Source organism: Lepisma saccharinum, chromosome 5, assembly GCF_977018435.1.
Source record: "Lepisma saccharinum chromosome 5, izLepSacc3.1, whole genome shotgun sequence".
NCBI lineage: Eukaryota > Metazoa > Arthropoda > Insecta > Zygentoma > Lepismatidae > Lepisma > Lepisma saccharinum.
Genome location: NC_139233.1, coordinates 79,324,324 through 79,342,438, shown reverse-complemented (window position 1 = coordinate 79,342,438; position 18,115 = coordinate 79,324,324). Strand labels below are relative to the sequence as shown.

General features: G+C 35.6%; 1 pseudogene; it reads left to right on the top strand.

Moving 5' to 3' along the window:
- The first annotated feature begins 2,189 nt into the window (after window positions 1-2,189).
- Window positions 2,190-17,655, top strand: LOC145988093 (26S proteasome non-ATPase regulatory subunit 11 pseudogene; annotated as a pseudogene).
- Window positions 17,656-18,115: the final 460 nt, after the last annotated feature.

The window sequence follows — 18,115 nt, the reverse complement described above, 5'->3', positions numbered from 1 at the left end:
ATTCATTGTGAGTTCATGTAACTTTTCTCCTTTATTGTTTAATTAAACTAAGATATTTTCATCGATATTCTCAAAGCGTTTCATTTACCGTGTGATCATAAATCTATTTCTATAGGCTTCAATTTAATAGCTTAAGACATTTAAGTTTGATGTTCCTAGCACTCATCAAGTATTTAGAGTAGGTTAAGTTAGTTAAATTAGTACTTGTACACTTTGGCTCGTCTTCTGCACGCGTTTGTATGTAAAGTTCTTAATACGAATAAATACTTGTTAGAACTATGGCAACGATAACTTGCAGCCAAATTTGAACCAGAGAAATTTAAAATATCTGCAAATTACAAACTGGAATTGCGTTTTCAAAGTCCGAAACTACTATCTTATAAACTATTTCGTCATTCTTCCTCCACATAAAACTTTCCAAAAAAAATTTGCATGTGGAACTTTGATCCGTAAATTATTGTACAGTAAATAAATATATAAGAAGAAGGTTGGGGATTCTTTCGAATTCAGAGTAAGTTTCAAATGCAGAGTAAAATTTTATCTAGATTGTATATTGCATCTTTCACTTGATAATTTGAAAAATAAAGTTACATTATGGAGAACGGTAAAGATTGGATTTTAAGTATAGGCTATCAGTATAATGTTAATACTTTCTGATGTTATGTAAAATTTGAAATGTTCTTGGAAATGATTGCAACGTTCTGAAAGAATAAGAAGGAACGATTCAGTCAGAAAACTAAATATTAGGCTTTTGTACTGCGTTGTGTTAAATGTAAATTGATTATACCGGACTACTATCGGATTAAAAATTAGCGATATTCAAGTTTTGGACTAAATTAAAAGTTAACCAGTAGAACCACATAAAAACGAGTTACATCAAAATTCAGCTTATTCAATTCTGTGTCAATCTATTGTTACCAATTTTTTTTTTTTTATTATGCCTTCTATTTTTATCGTCGTGAGAACAAAATAGGATATTTTTTTATTTTGGCAAACTATCGCTCTCTTTGGAATTCTATAAATAAAGAACGTTTTTTTATTTATAGATTATATATTATATAATTTATTTATTTATTATCCAAATTCTAAAATCCATAATTTATAATCCGATAGTAGCCTACTCTTGTGACGTTCTGTGAGGCCCGTAGTACCTCGGAGGCCTCTGACGATCTCCGTGGGGGAGTTGTTAGAACAGCGTACTACGACGCCAGGGGTCCCGGGTTCGAATCCAATCGGGTAAGACATTGATTTGTCCTTAATGAGAAAATTGAGAATTTAGTAAATGTGATAGTATATGTGCAAACAAATATTGATTGATTGATTTGCCTTACTTTACTTCCCTTCTTGTGCCAGTTCTGGCTAATTTGCGAAGATAGGGTTGAGTGATGAAATTATGCAATTGATGAATGAACACTCACAAACATCCATGCTCAGGCCAGGATTCGAACCCGGACCCCTGACGTTGAAGCGCGATGTGCTAACCACTACGCCAAGGAGACCGGCTTGTGGAAACAAAGAAAGAGATCAAAGGGGGGGGGGGACTACCTCTTATGTGTTTTCCTTTCATATTTAAAAAAAGACAGAAAAGCAAAAATAAACCAAATCTGTCAATCAATTCTTTCTTTGTAACTCTTTCACTATGCAATTCTTCTTTAGCATGCAACGTTTTTTATTAAAATCATAATACGATTTATGAAATGATGAAATCTGAAATGCTAATGAGAACACGGACGACCTTCTTTGTAATATATCGATCAGGTTTCAGAAACATGAATTTTTACAATACTTTTGCATGCGCAATTTTCCCTCTTTTAAAAGTAGCATGTTTTAATTATGTTACTAATCATTAAAGGAATACCTCAATACCATCCCGAAGTATGATAATTAATATTTACCCCTCAAAGTAATTAAACACTTTTCCTCTCTGAAACTCGCATAGAAATGATAGCGGCCGTTTGCTTCGGCCAAGCCCCGAACGAACATAACCAAAGGGGCACCGAGCATAACCGATCCTCCCACATGACGTCACGCGCTCGTGCATCATCGGCAATTTTCGGATGGCGCTACCTTATATATTAAATTACCTTGAGCTCAAAGCTAATCAGGAAAAGACTGATGCTCAATTGACAGAGCTGAATTATATTATTAAAACTAGTATCTCAGAAGTCAGAGTGTTCAGAGATGAAATCGAAGCTACTTGTACAGAGCTTAGAGAAGAGATCAAAGATGAACTCGAGGTGGGCGAAAAGACAAAAATGGCGGCTATATGTGTGGAAAGAGCCCAGTTAATGTCAACCTCAGATAAGTTAGAGGAAATATATGATATGTCCAGGCTTCTGCAAGAACAGGGAGATGAAAGTGAAGAAGATGCAATTTGTGTCAAAGAACAAAGTATCTTGAAACTAGGAGAGACTTACAAGAAAGATGGCAAAGCAAAAGAACTGTCTGAACTTATTAAGCAGACGAGACCCTTCCTCTGCACCATTAGTAAGGCGAAGGCAGCAAAATTGGTTCGTGCTCTGGTTGACATGTTCTTGGATCTGGAAGCCAACATTGGCAGTAAAGTTCAGTTGTGCAAGGAATGCATTGAGTGTACAAAACAAGATAAAAATACTATCCTCGGGCAGTATTTGGAAGTCTGCCTAATAGCTTTGTATTTTGACACTGGCATGTTTACTGAAGCTCTTCACTTGGAATCGACCTTATTAAGAGAACTGAATAAGTTACATGACAAGAATTTATTGCTAGAGGTTCAACTTCTAGAAAGTAAAACTTACCATGCCTTGAGTAATCTTCCGAAAACACGTGCAGCACTTACCTCAGCTCGGACTACAGCTAATTCAATATATTGCCCTCCAAAACTACAAGCATCGCTTGATATGCAGTCAGGCATTCTTCATGCTGCTAGCGAGAGAGACTTCAAAACAGCATACTCTTACTTCTGTGAAGCATTTGAAGGCTATGATAGTGTGGAAAGCTCAAAAGCTTTGACTGCATTGAAGTACATGCTGCTGTTCAAAATAATGTTGAACACACCAGAAGATGTGCCACAGATCATAAGCGAGAAACTGGCTCTGAAGTATGCCGGAAGTGCAATTGAAGCTATGAAGTGTGTTGCTCAAGCAAGTCATAAAAGAGCTTTGGCAGACTTTCAGGAGGCTGTGGGTAAGTTTAAAGAAGAATTGGAAAATGACCCAATTGTTCGAGCACATTTAGACAGCCTTTACGACACAATGTTGGAACAAAACCTTTGTCAAATCATCGAACCTTATTCTCGTGTTCAGGTGGATTATGTTTCAAAATGCATTAAGCTACCTGTAAACCAAGTAGAGAAAAAACTTTCACAAATGATTTTGGACAAGAAGTTTCACGGTATTCTAGACCAAGGTGAAGGGGTGTTTCCCCAAAGTGTTACAAATGTCCAGTTGAAGGATAGAATTAGGAAAGGCACCAAATTTAAATTGAAACAAATTAGTAAGAATGTTTTTACCAATTGCCCAGGTGCAAGGAGAAAAGTAACAACTCATCCTAAACATATTCGTAAAAGAACATTCAGGCAGAGATGTTTGAAATTATGGAGGAGAAAATTTTGTCTAGAAGCATTCCATGCATACTCCTCTCATAATTGTATTTTGACTGTGGTAGCATGCTTGATCATGCATCGTACACATGTACGCAGAAGATGTCACGATGATGTCATGAAGTTAAAGTTAACTTCAAATTTGTAATGTCGTAGACTTACATTTGAATCATTTGATTACTTACCTGTAATGTACCTTTTCAAAGGCATTGTTGCAGTGCGCGGACATGTCTTACTATATTTTATCAGATATGTGACTGAAAATTACTTGATGGGTAAAGATTGTTACATACTTATAGTGCTTATCATTTGTGATTAAGTTCGGAATTACAGTAATATGAGCTATGAGTGTTGTAACATTCTTATGTGGTTGCATATATTTGGAAAAAGTATGTTATGAAACATACATAGTTTTATTAGTATGTGAATTTGAAACATACAGTTTAGCAAAATAACTTTATTGTGTACATGTAACATCTGATACGAAGAATTATCTTGAATACTTTCACTATGACAGTATCAGTATATGTTTTAGTTTGGATATTGTCGATGGAGTAAGGTCAGTGGTTACATAGCTTGACATGTTGAGTCATGAAAATAGTTCTGTTTCAATGCTGAAATAAATAAATCACATATGCAAACCCTAAAATTGAAAAATATTATCAAAGATTCTTTGTTTAAAGAAAATAATTACACTTTACTTTGTTCTGTCTGAACATAAAGTATAACATTGTGGCCTAAGGACAGGTTCACATGCTTCCGATATCATGTGAAGGATAAACATGGTGACTTGGAAGTGTTTGAAGTGGATGTTGAAGTAACCGAAGACAGGTTTCATCCCAACACAGAAATGTCTCGGAGCATCAAGCTTTAAGAGGTTCAATATAATAATTTGGAATTTAATATCCTTTATCTCAGATTACAAGGTGATGGTAGGGGGAGTAGTTAGAATACTCACACCCGATGGTAACCTGTTGTCTAGGTAAAGTAAGGGAATATTAATAAAGGGGTTCATGCATATTTATTCACTTTGTTCAGCAGCCTGATTCTTCTGTTGGAATACACTGTTAACAATAAAGGTGCGGTAATTTGAGCACACGTGTTAACATTTGACCACATGTAAGCTGACAACTTATTATGATTGTATACCCATCTGACTTTCAAATCTTTTTAATTTTAACAAAGATTGATTTGCCATACATCCTGAAATATTGTTAAAGGATAATTTAATCTATACTTACCATCCACAGAGTGAAGTAACTCTAAGGGTTGGTTGGTTGGGAGTTTCTTATTGACTGAGTGTCAAGGGTGGTATATAAGACCTCAGTTCTTTATTTTTTCAGTCTTCGTATATTAATTTTGGCATTATGAAATTGCTTATGCTAACTTGTTGTTTATTTTGTTGGTTTGAAGTAAAAAAGATACTGCTTCATTTCACAACCATACCCATGAGGGTTGGTTGGTTGAGTTCTTCTTCTTAGGATGTTGGTTAAAGGTGGTACTGTGAGTCACAGTACTTTGTGCAGAATTTTTCTTTTGTCGGCTGTCGTCAATGTAAAAATTTTCTCTTTTTCGTGCTTCTTTTCTTGAGTCAGAAACATTAGTTCAGATATGAAGTCTTCTTCTGTAGAGTTTGCTTTAAGTTGATCTTCATGATCCAATATCGGTCCTCATTCATATTTCTTGATCCTTAGTTGTGTTGAACGGTGGAAAAATTCAATATAACAAATATTCTTTGTTATGTGTATTTTGGAGTGCAAAAAATGTATAATATAATGTGATGGCATGTGCATAATAATTTTGAATGCTAAGATTTAGCTTTGGCTTGAAAAATATTTACTAGAGCACAAAGATTCCAAGAGTTGAATCGTAGGCTCAAATAGGAATGAACTTGACAAAGAGCAAAGAGATTCACGTGTTGATCCAAGCTTCAGTCAAGTAGTTGTTTCCTTTAAAAATGCTAGAATGCATTATGGCTCCAAAATGTGTTCACAAAGGGCTGAATAGTAAGTTCGAGCCGTGACGCTGCGAGTTCAGGAACAACAATTATTTATGATTTATAATTTTAGTGCGCACATCATAATTTATACATTTCTTGCATGAATTCATTTGTGATGTAAAAAATCTTATATTCAGCACTCCGTAAATCTGAGGATGTTTGCTTTTCGATGCAGCGACTTACATTTTTGTCTTGTTAGCTGATCTTACCAGATAAATGGATGAATTCCCAATGGGAAACTTAGTTGGATCAGAGGTAACTTACTCTACATGTAGAAAATTATTATTAATATATTTTTTGGCTAAATAAAAATTAATATAGAAATTATGCTCCCAGGTTGAGAATGAAGTTCTGAATGGTGCTTCATTGTTTGATAATAAATATAATAATGTTATGTAGGTACATTGTTTATGTAAAAATGGTTACTTTACTGGATAATAATTGTTGGTATGTCGAACTTGATGTTTTTTGTTTTTCAATATTATTATGTACAAAAAATTCATTATGGGTAGTTGCACTGTATTGGTTCATGATGAACAAGTTCTTGTTGTATTGTTGGAAAACAAATATTCACTCACACTCAATTGATTATAATGCTGAACATGTAAACAGATTGTAAATATAGAGGCATTATATTAATTATTATATGTTAAATGTCTCAGTAGGGCTCAGATCTGTTGTGGGTTCGTCCCTTGTTGAGCGCCAGTATGACAATAAATATAATACATTGTCATAACTACATTTGAAAATGGTTAGGCTAAGTCCAAAGTTCCACATTTGTGCAATATTTATAATAATTTAGTCATAAGATTGCTCAAAATTTTATTCAAATAATACAATTAAATGTCTGAAATTACTACTTAAACCTATTCCATTAAATATGATGTTTAAAAAAGCCAATTTGTATATCATGACAAAATTATCAAATTGTGAAATGTTCTGAGTATTGTGAATGTTCATATTCATAACAGTTATTTTTGACTGACAAAATGAAAAACAAATATTTTAAATCATATGTGTTCTTTCTGACAAGAAAGATATGATACTTTCAAATTTATAATTAAATTTCTTGAAACTATGTACATTTGCATTGGCATCAAGGTTTATATACAAAGGTCAACTCTTTAAAATTGTTCAATGTATAATATGATGTCATACTTGGTATTTTGTATCAACATTCAAAAAATGGTATTTGTAATCATTAGATAAGTATATTGTGATATACATAGTAAAGTAGCTGTAACAGAGCAAATATGTACATTTACTAAACAAACATTCAAGGTGTTAAGCAGTTATGGACAAAAATATAAAACAAAAACAATTGAAGATAACTCATACTAAAAAATCTGGCTTGAACTAGTTGCTCTAATACTAGTTGTCTGTGACTTTAAGAAACTCTCAAGATGGATGGCACATAAGTAAAAATGTGACTATTGGTGAAGGTTTGATATCATTAAAAATCTGGATATTTTAAGAGATTATACTTGATAAGTTAATCTTTAATAGTTTGTTTAAACTATATAGAGACATTTTGTTGATAACAGAAGCTTGAAAATGCTTTTATAATGGAATAATCTGTATAACGAAAAAGGAAAGATTTGGAACTTGTGTAAAGTGTCTAGTTTAATAATTGAGAGCAGGAAATTATTATCTGATGGCATCTGCATTAACTAGCTAGTAAATGAATATTGCATTATCTAAAATGAGAATCTTATGAGAAATAAGACTAAGTGAGTGAAATATTTTCTGCATTTTGGATGTGAATAAGCCAAATGTGAAGTTTTGAAAATTGAAGGAAGCCATCTTGTGGACCTGATTGAGGAATTTGACATGTTGAGTGTGCTCAGATGTAGAACTGAGGCATACTCAAATATTTAGTGAAGGACTTGCTCTGTCTCACAAGGAGATAATAAAGAAATGTTTTCTACATATAAATAACATTTATATGTTATAAATGTTCTTGTAAACAATTGCATAATTTGATGCTCTTATAACATTTGTTATTTCTAGTTATTTTATCAATGTAATAATTATAAAAATATTTATTATTGTATGAACATAAACACTGTTCATCAGTATATGTAAATTTAAATTTCCTTTTCAACATAGCACCATAGTTACCTATTGTGCCGATACCGAGTTTAAAATATACTGACAAAGTTGTTATACATCCATGCCGGGATTCGAACTCCCGGATGTGCTAACCACTTCATCACGGAGGCCAGTGCTAATGCACATGAATATCAATCCAAGTTAGCCATTTGGAATCATTGGGAAAGTCGTGTAGTTAGTAAAATGTGTACTTTTAGCATTTTTGATACAATTAAAACTATTTACAGCCAATGCATATTACTCATATTGAACCGGAACGACGAATTTGTGAATTTACTACAGGACTTTTCAAACATCCGCAGATAAGGCTAATACAGTTTCTTGTTCATATCTATCATAGTTATCCTGAAATACAGGTATGTCAGTTTTCACGCAGCTTACTAGTTTCCAGATATGCTTGATTCTGTTAACTGTACACTCCTCTTATTCATAGTTGCGAACTATCTCTCCGGATCCGAGCATGCATGTGAAAAAGAACTGAATCACTCCGCTCCGGAGGGCTCCTTTAGTACCACCGCGACCTAGCTCCGAAACCCTGCCTGCTGGCAATCGTATAATTGTCAGCGATGTTTTCTCCATCCTTTCATCGTTACATCGTTCTTGAAAACATCCGAGAGGCAAAAATACGACATTAAGGAATTAAAAGACTAAAGAAACTAACTAACTCTTAAATGTTAATAATTAGAAAGATTATAAGTGAACCTTCCCGCCTCGGTTAGCGGTAATAATGCTGCTTTGTAATCGACGGGTCACGAGTTCGATCCACGGTTAGAGACATTTAATTAAGTGGCTCGGATTCCACTATAGGCTGTAGGTTTTAGCCTTTTTGCAACTAAACATTGCAATTTAGTGCAAAAATCAGCAAGCTTGGGCAGTTTTATTCCTTGTAGCCTAGGTCTTCATGTTAATAAATTATTATTTATGACGTTGGAAAATAATTTATGCCGAGTGGCCAATTTCTATTCCTTGGAGAAGAATCAGATGTGAAACATATATAAAACTATTGGTAGTTATTTTCACTACTAATCAAATCTGCCCAGTGCGAGAGCTGCAACTGTATCCATTGATTTATGTCAATGATATTGATAGTCAATGCTTTTGTCTCCTAGTGTAGGTGAATTTGCACTGAAAATATGTTTGTTCTCTCAGTGTTACCTTCACAATACAATTGGTAACATCCTCCAACTTATAAAAATTAATTTTTAACACTCGTTCCAAAAATAGTGACATGATTTACATAAAATAATAATTGTTATCATTTAACTTCGTAGGCATCGTATTATCATCGTTTGACCTTGCAACAACCAAACAGCAATCCCACAGCCTCTGAACACATCCACCTACCAGATAGGCAGCAGAGTATCTGTAAATTTTTTTTTGGCAAGTTTGGAGACTTGTGATTTAACAATTACTTAGTACGTATTAAATAATCAATGTCCTATGTTGATCCATGCAGATCTGCAGCTGCCACCTCCAACCACGAATTTACGTACAACACGTTGTAATAATCTTGCGATCTTATAAAAGCAGGAATTGTTCTTGAACATAGCAATGGCCTTGCCCTAAGGGAAGTTTTATAATGGAAAATATTACGTAAGATAGCTTCTACTTCTTTAATTTTCGATCGCAAGGCGTCTACCATACTATAAAAATCTGGGGGCTACAGGGAGCTTAGATATGTTGTTGGGGTTTCATCCCCCCTGACCTCCTTGTAGCGCCGTCCCTGGCTGTATGTATTTATTCTAATGAGTACAAGCTAGCAAAACTGTGAATTTCAACAAGTTTGTAGATAATTCTGCAGCTGTTCATAAAACAGACGTATATTATTAGTTTCTTGCTGTGGTTCATTTTCCCATTTCAGCAAAAAAGTATTCACACTCTTTGCATACGGTGAGTAAATGGGGGGGAAGGGAGAAGTTGCACATTAATAGCCTCACTTAGAAATTTAGTGCAGAAGAATCTAATAACGGTTCTTAAACAACATTATGCTTTTATAGAAATAAAAGTAAATACTATTTTCAAACCTACGAAAGTTCCAAGTAACTACGTAAGGAAAGGGTAGTGAATTACTTCCTATGTAATTGGACTCTCCCACTAGCAAATTTCTTATTAACACCTCCACATATTTTATTCTTTAGTTGTATTATCTGTATGTGTCTGCAGAATAAATTGCCCATATATTGCACATGAATAAATTATGTGTAGTACTAAACCACGTTTATACGTACATTAGTCTTTGAACGGCAGAGATGGAAAATAAAGCGCCAGCAGAGAACAATGGTGCCACTGAAGTTGAAATTCATCTAATAAAGTGATTTTAGGTGCGTCGGGACACACACGACCCTGTTTTGTTCCCATCAATGTAATAAAAACAGTGAGATGGAATGAAGGCTTTATTTCGTCAGCTGAACTCTTATCAAGGCCCTTGCTCCCCATAATCGGAGGATCTGAGCACGCCTAAAATTCCTTATACAGAAATAGTGTTATTTGTCGTATATCCAGAAAGTTGATTCATTTGCCTTATTTTACTTCGCTTTTTGTGCCACTTTTGGCCAATTTGCGAAGAAGGGAATAAGTGATGATATGATGAAATTGATGAATGGACACTCACAAACATCCGTGGCCAAGCCGGAATTCGAACCCGGGCCCCCTGGCGTCGTAGCGCGATGTGCTAACCACTCCCCCACGGTGGCCGGCCCCAGAAAGTTGAAAGTGAATGAAATTTCTATGGTGTGTTTTGTATGGTCATTATCAATAGTAAGTCTGTCATATTATTCCACTAAATAATGTCTTTGGAAAAGAAAAAACAACATATAATTAATGTATTTTATTTTACATAAGACCTATGCCTAAAAGTATTTTTGTATATGATGACACAGAACTATCTTATGTTGTGACTTCTTTGGGTCTGACTGTAATATATATATATATATATATATATATATATATATATATATATATGTAATTGGTGATAAAATAACGCAGTAAAGTATTAAGTAAATATATTTTATCCCCCTACTTACAAATCATGAAAGGAGCCAAATTCGAAATAAAATTGAACGGACGTTTAAAATGTTTAAAAATAGCACTATTTCCATAACAGATCATCAAGTATTTTTTACCATTGACCCTCAGAAATATCTCAAACTGACAATGAACGTTCATTGAACTTATTTATGATCGACAGCTAAAAAGTCATTCATTTGCGTGGCTGGTTGATAATCCACCACCAGATAGAATTTACACAATATTTACCTAAAAACTTTGAGTAAAGTCACCTTCCCCCTAAAAAAAATCCCTTGGTAATGGACTTTCGTGTTCTCACAAAAAAAAAAGTTATAATTTGGCACAATTTTTCTTTTGCAGGCAAACCTTTTGTAAAGGTGTACTTGAGTCTGTGCAACCAGCCCTTCCCATTTGTGAACAATATACTGGGGAAAGCCCCCGTTCTTCACTGTTGTCATTGCACTACAACCCCATCGTGATTTAGTATTAGGATATAGCGTAGTGAAGAACTGTTTACAAGCATCGCCCAAACCATTGATTCTCCCCCAAAACCTTTCCCTGCATTCTTTTTTCTTTTCCTAGCTCTCAGCATCCGGTTTTCTTGGAAGACCGGCCGATTGTGAAAGAAAAAAGGGCTGTAGAGGGGGGGGGGGGGGGGTTGAGCGCGAGCGGTACAGAGGGGGAAACGGCTAGCGCGACCAGCTTAGAAACGTCGAAGTTAAAATTTACATACATTGCTCTGTACGTCGACAAACTACAGACATTCTAAAGAAAATTATGTAAGATCAGTTTCATTTCTTTGCTGTAGAAGAACAGTTCAAGCTTTCTTGCGCTTTAAAATGTTGATTTAAGTTATTACATACAATTGACGAGCAAGTGAATTTTACGAAATTGAGATCAGGAAAACTACGTAATAAATAATATATTTAAAAAAAGGCTGCGCGACATAACTAACTTCATATTTGATCTTTAACTCAGTAAAATTTAAATGCCACACACTTGACTGTTCGAGCACAGAACGTCGACGAAAGAACCTATTTTTTAGGTATCGTCACCAGCGGTGATACGGGCTCTTAAGGGGAGGAGTGACAATTTCTCCCCAGTTGTACATTTATTTCAATATAGTCTGAATGGATACTTCTACTAAAGAAAACCCCAACAGAATTTGAAAGTATGAATTTCTCCCCATGTTGCAAGCGGAAGCGGTTTTTAAAGTTGATTATTAAGTGTTTACAGAATTCCGTTTATTCCTTATGGAGAATCAACTTCAACTTCAATTTACAACAAATCAAATGGGAGATTCGACTTTTCCAACTACAAAAACCTTTATCAACACATCCTTTTTCCGTTCGTGTACTTTTCTACGCAACTGAATGGTTGATATTCCAGAGAAAACAAATAAAAATAATGCTCCCATAAGCGCAATGTATTTCTCCGACGCACAACTCCTCTCCGCAGCAGTGTTACCATACCTGATGCATATAAAAGAACTAAATTTAACCTTAGATGGAGTTAAAAACTAACTTTCAAGGAGGTAGATTTCCGAAGGCTCTATAAAGAGCCTCCTAGGGTAACGTTAGGTGCCAAAGGGGACGGATGGCGCTGCTATTACCGTTAACTTTCAACTGATGACAATTTATTCCTAGTTTTCACCGTCTAGAACTGGCGGCATCACCCATCTCAATAATCCATCGATGGACATACGAAATCGAAAATAAAGTATTCCCGGATAACAATAGTACGTCATCTTCACGTTAGCCACAGCGTTATAAAAAAAAAAGCAGGTGGGACGCACCCAATATAATAATGGGGCAGGGGGGGGAGAGCGCCCCAGTTCACAGCCAAACGAGTGCACGAAAGCGTGTATGGGGCAGGCACGAGGTAAAGCGTATCTAATGCACTATTAATGTACATGTACTAATCTTGTAACTGTGTATTTGTACTACCTGCAAAAAAAGCATGCTGGACAAGCGAAAATAGGATTGGCTGCCAGACTACAAACATACATGTAGGGCACACCTGGTGAGTCTTCTTTTGTGATTGCAAGGGATAAATGGCCATTCACTCAGCATTTGATGGTATGAAATGGAATTCATCATGGTAAGCAATGCTTACAAATAAAAAGAAAATAATATATCCCACGCGTAACCCAGTGGGATGAAAATCAACTTATTTAAATGTTAAAGCGTGACTATATTACTGTAATTGTGCGATTGCAGACTTGTTGATGGCAAAATCGTTTGCAAGAAATTTTCAAGTGGTTGAACGACATATACTGTTTTAAGTTTCGTGTCTGTAGCGAAGGATCCGATGAATCACTGAAATTGTGCACATAGTGTAAAACTTGCCATTCTCCTTTTGTAACTAGTATATGCTGCGCCCTCGCAGCCTTTAACTCTATTTTCAGGTAAATATGGATAATGATCTATACTACATGGTGTCTACAAATGATTGGGCCGGTTTCAAATATCATTTGCAACTACAGTATTAGAAGTACGAATGTGATGTTAGAGGGCAAGTATCTCACAAAGTTTTGTTTTCTGTTGCGGGTGTTGTACGTTTCTGCCTCCTGCCACTAGAGCGCAGCAGCAGTTAAAATGGAAACAAACAGCGAGAAAACATACACTGTTCTCGAATTTCATGCAAGTTGCTCAGTGACAACAAGTCGAGAGAAGATAATGTGGTCTGGTGAACTAATTGGAACAGAAATAAAACCAACTGCCCCTATAGTAATAAAAATATGACGAATCCGATTTTCAAGAGTCTACCACTCTCTGATCTGTAGGTTCGTCACCATCTTGAAAAAATGACGCCAAAAATTCACTTTCAAAAGAAAAATAATTAATATCTCGAAAATGAAGCATTGAACACAAAAAGTGAAGATAACCAAAATGAAAGAGCACGAAATTTGCTAAATTATGGTTTTCTTTTGATAGAGCTACCATAAATTTTAATTGAATTACAAGGCTTCAAAAATTTTATTTAATTTTTAGAATTAGCGTAAAAGTTGGTTTCCGACACAAATAACACCAAATATGTAAGAAACTACGTACTTTACGTCCTAAAGTCACTGGACCAAATTCATAGCTTATGATTTCCTCCAGAGAATGATATTTGTTTCGTGCCTTTAGAGGGAAGCAGGTAAATTGGCGCAGCTGATACAAGAAGCTAGAAATCATGGGAGTAAGTGAAACCTGATGGAATAAATTTTTGGGAGGTAACCAGTTATAAAATGACATTTCTCTACTCAGGTAAAGAACATGAGGAAGAACATAGAAATGGAGTTGTATTCTTATTGTCGCCTTTAGACAAGAAATCATTACTGAGTTGGGCACCAATATCAGATAGAATTATCATGGCTCGATTCGATTCTAAAATAAGACCCATATCTGTTATTCAATGCTATGCTCCCACAGAAGAAGCAAATGAAGCAGGTGAAGAAAACTTTTATAAAGCAATGAATGACACCCTTAGCAAAATACATTTAAAAAAGACATACAAATAATAATGGGAGATATCAATGCTAAGATAGGCGACGATAATTGAGGATTGGAAAATGTAATGGGAAGACGGATTATGAGAAGTTAATGAGAACGGGAAATTACTAGCTGAATTTTGTGAAAGATACGACTTAATAATTGGCGGAACAATCTTCCAACATAAGAATTGTCATAAGGTTAGGTGGGTTTCTCCAGATTCAAAAACAGAAAATGAAATAGATCATATCATAATAAGTAGAAGATGGCAAGAAAGTCTACAAGACGTAAGAAATAAGCGGAGCGCTGTTATTTACAGTGACCATCACATGGTAATAGGACAAGTAAAACTCAAAATAAAAGTAGCAAGTAATGAAATTACGCAAAAAACACGGAAATATGATATAGATAAACTTAAAATACCACAAGTACAACAACAGTTTACAATAAAACTCAGAAACCGATATGATCAAATTCAAGACGAAGAGGACGCTTGGCAGAGTACGACTAAAGTACTAAAAACAACAACTGAAGAACTGATTGGTTAGAAAAATTCCCAAAGGAAGGAATGGATTTCAGCTAAAACATGGAAGAAAATAGAAGAAAGAAGAGCATTTAAACAAGGACTTAACAACGCCAGGACAAGACAACAAAAACAAGAAATAGCAAACTTATACAAACAAAAAGATCAAGATATTAAAAGAAGTGTTCGACAGGGTAAAAGGAAATGCGTAGATGAACTAGCAGATCAAGCAGAAGAGGCTGCAAACGAAATAACTTAAAAGAACTATACGATATAACAAGATAATTAGCAAGGAAGAAAATTCAGCAGAACAAACCAATTAAAGATAATAATGGGACGTTACTTACATCAGACAAAAAAATAATGGAGAGATGAAAACATTACTTCCAAGAATTATTAAACAGAGAAAATGAAATCTAGAAGCATCAGCAACTGGTGAGAAGTATGAGATTAAAGGCTTGAAGAAAGTAAACACACATACTCCTAACTCAGATAAGATTAAACTAGCAATTAAACAATTAAAGAAAGGTAAAGCTGCAGGCAAACATTTAATACTACCGGATGTTTTGTTGGCGGATATAGAAACTTCAGCAGCACTTTTGTATACCTTAATATCCCAAATTTGGAAAACAGGATTGATTATTAAATTGGTTGGTTGGTTGATTTAGTGTTTTAAGTCCATTTTATGCACAGTAAGGCTAATCGGGACTGGACCTACAGTTTAAAGTAGAATCCGAACCACTATATGCCTCCACCGGGTATCGAACCCAGGACCCCTTGATTACAAGGCGGCGACGCTACAACTGCACCATCGAGGAGGTCTGATTATTAAATTGCCAAAGAAAGAAGATCGTACAAAATGCAGTAGCTGGAGGGGAATAACCTTGTTATCAATACCGAGTAAAGTAGTTGCAAGAATATTATTAAATAGAATAAAGAAAGCAATAGAAGAAGCTATAAGGAAGGAACAGGCAGGATTTCGTTCCAATTGATCATGTATGGATCATATAAATAATCTCCGAATTATACTAGAACAGTCAGCAGAATTGAGAACAACATTATATACAGTCTTCATCGACCACAAAAAAGCTTTTGATTCACTAAATAGGAGCTAAATGTGGAAGATTCTTCACGAGACAGTTATGCCTAGTAAAATACTAAATCTGATAAAAGACATGTATGAAGGAAGCAAGTGTCAAGTTATACACAGCAACCAGCTATCGGAACCAACATCAAATAAAACTGGAGTAAGACAAGGATGTGTTTTAGCACCAACTTTGTTCCTACTAGTGATGGGCTATGTAATGAGGAGAGCCTTGGACAAGAAGAGAAGAGGAATACAATGGAAAATGACGGATAGACTCGAAGACCTCTAATTGCCGATGATGTTTGCCTCCTTTCGCAGTCCTTTAAGGATATGGAGAACAAATTGAAAAACAAAAAAACTGAATCAAAAGTAATCGGATTAAAATAAATGGGGAAATAACAAAAGAAATGAGAACAAATGCCACAAAAAAGCAGAAATTGGAAATAGGTAACACAATTGTCGAAGAAGTGGAAAAATTTCAATATCTTAGAGCAATAATAACCAAAAATGGAAGAGCAGAAGAAGATGTCAAAAACAGAATAAGCAAAGCCAGTATAGCTTTCATTCAACTGTATCCAATATGGAAAAGTAAACAAACTGGTTTAAGATAAAAGCTCAGGATATTTCAAACAAATGTTAAGTCAGTTTTACTATATGACTGTGAAACTTGGATGCAAACAAATAAAATAGGACACCAACTACAATCATTTGCGAATAGGTGCTTAAGGAGGATCATGAATATAAAGTAGCCTGATAAAATTACAAATGAGAAACTTTGGGATATCACAAATCAGAAACCAATCATACAACAAATAAAGAAGAGGAAATGGTAATGTATCGGGCACACCCTGAGAAAACCGGCGGTTCAATAGAAAAGGATGCTTTGGATTGGAACCCCCTGGGAGCACGAAGGAGAGGACGCCCCAGATGTACACGGAGAAGGACAATCGAGCAGGAGCTGCTGCAACAAGAGAAGACGTAATTGGAGGTCAAGAGTTTGGCGAAGAATCGGACAAGATAAAAATGCTTTAGGGAGGCCCTATGCACCACTAGGTGCGATAGGAAATAAGTAAGTCTATAGACACACTGAACACAGGTAACACGTTGTTGCATTTTCCAACGCTTCGTAGCCACTGACTATATGAAATGGCGTCTACTCCTCTACCGTTCCTCTTCTTGCCAACCACGACAAGCTATCACGCAGGCGCAGTATTCAAATCTGAAATGTTTCAATCAGTTCCGCGCCACCCTATATATTCTCAGAGAAAGGAAATTACTCCCGGTTGGGGAACAATTTTGAACATGGGCCAGGAAACATAGCAAGTAAAAGGAATTCCCCAGCTGCCCTCTTCAGTTCGAACACCGACGCTCCTCCACCTAGAAAACATGGGCATGAACAATCGAGAGCAAATACTGTGTAATTGAAAGACGCTACAAGAACATTACCAAATATGTTTGACCAAAGTATGTAAGAGTTTAAAAAAAATTACGAACAAATAGTGTGCCGAAACTCAATGGCGATGTTGCATAATGGTTCCCTTTGAGACTTTTTTCTTTTACCAACCGTGACGAGTGAAGTCAAGTGGAAATGTATTTAAAAGATGCTCCTCGCACTCGTTTTTTACCCGGCCCCGAAGGCTCTTGACAGAGCGAGAGCCTTGTTTTTATGCACTCTTTCGTTGAAAGAGCCGCATTCCATGTTGTGGAAGGATTCTTGAACATGAAGGACTTGCCAGGAGAGGAGGAGGGCAACGATGTGTCTCTTGGGGCTGTGTCCGAATCCTTTGTTATGCCTTTCATTTCTTTCCGCAGTTTAAGATGTTACCAAAGGCGCCCGAAAGGTGGTGGCAGAGGGGGCAGTTGTCCCCCTGAGATATCTGAAAAAGTTCATGTAATTCGAATGGTGAAATTGTAGTGATATCCTGTGATATACAGGCTATAGTTACAGCACTTAACTGCCATGTCTAACAAAATAATGAGAGAAAGTTTTCACCAGACATCATAATCATATGAAAGTCCCTATGTACGAAAAATTCGTGAAATTTTCGGTATCAGGATTATGACACATACTTTCTCTATGCACTGTTTTTTCCTGAGATGACTTTTTCCTCAGTTCTGAAAGAAACCCTGCCATTTTTAATAATTTAGGCGGCACGTATAATGTAGAGAATTAGAATTAGACACTACTAATATAGAAGGCATGGTTGAGGATGAATAATGAACTGATATAAATGGATAAGGGACAAGTATAAGCATATATTCAAGCCTTAATAAAGGTTCAAACCTTGGACCTGAGACTTTGTATCACATTACGTTTCGCATTTTGCAGAAG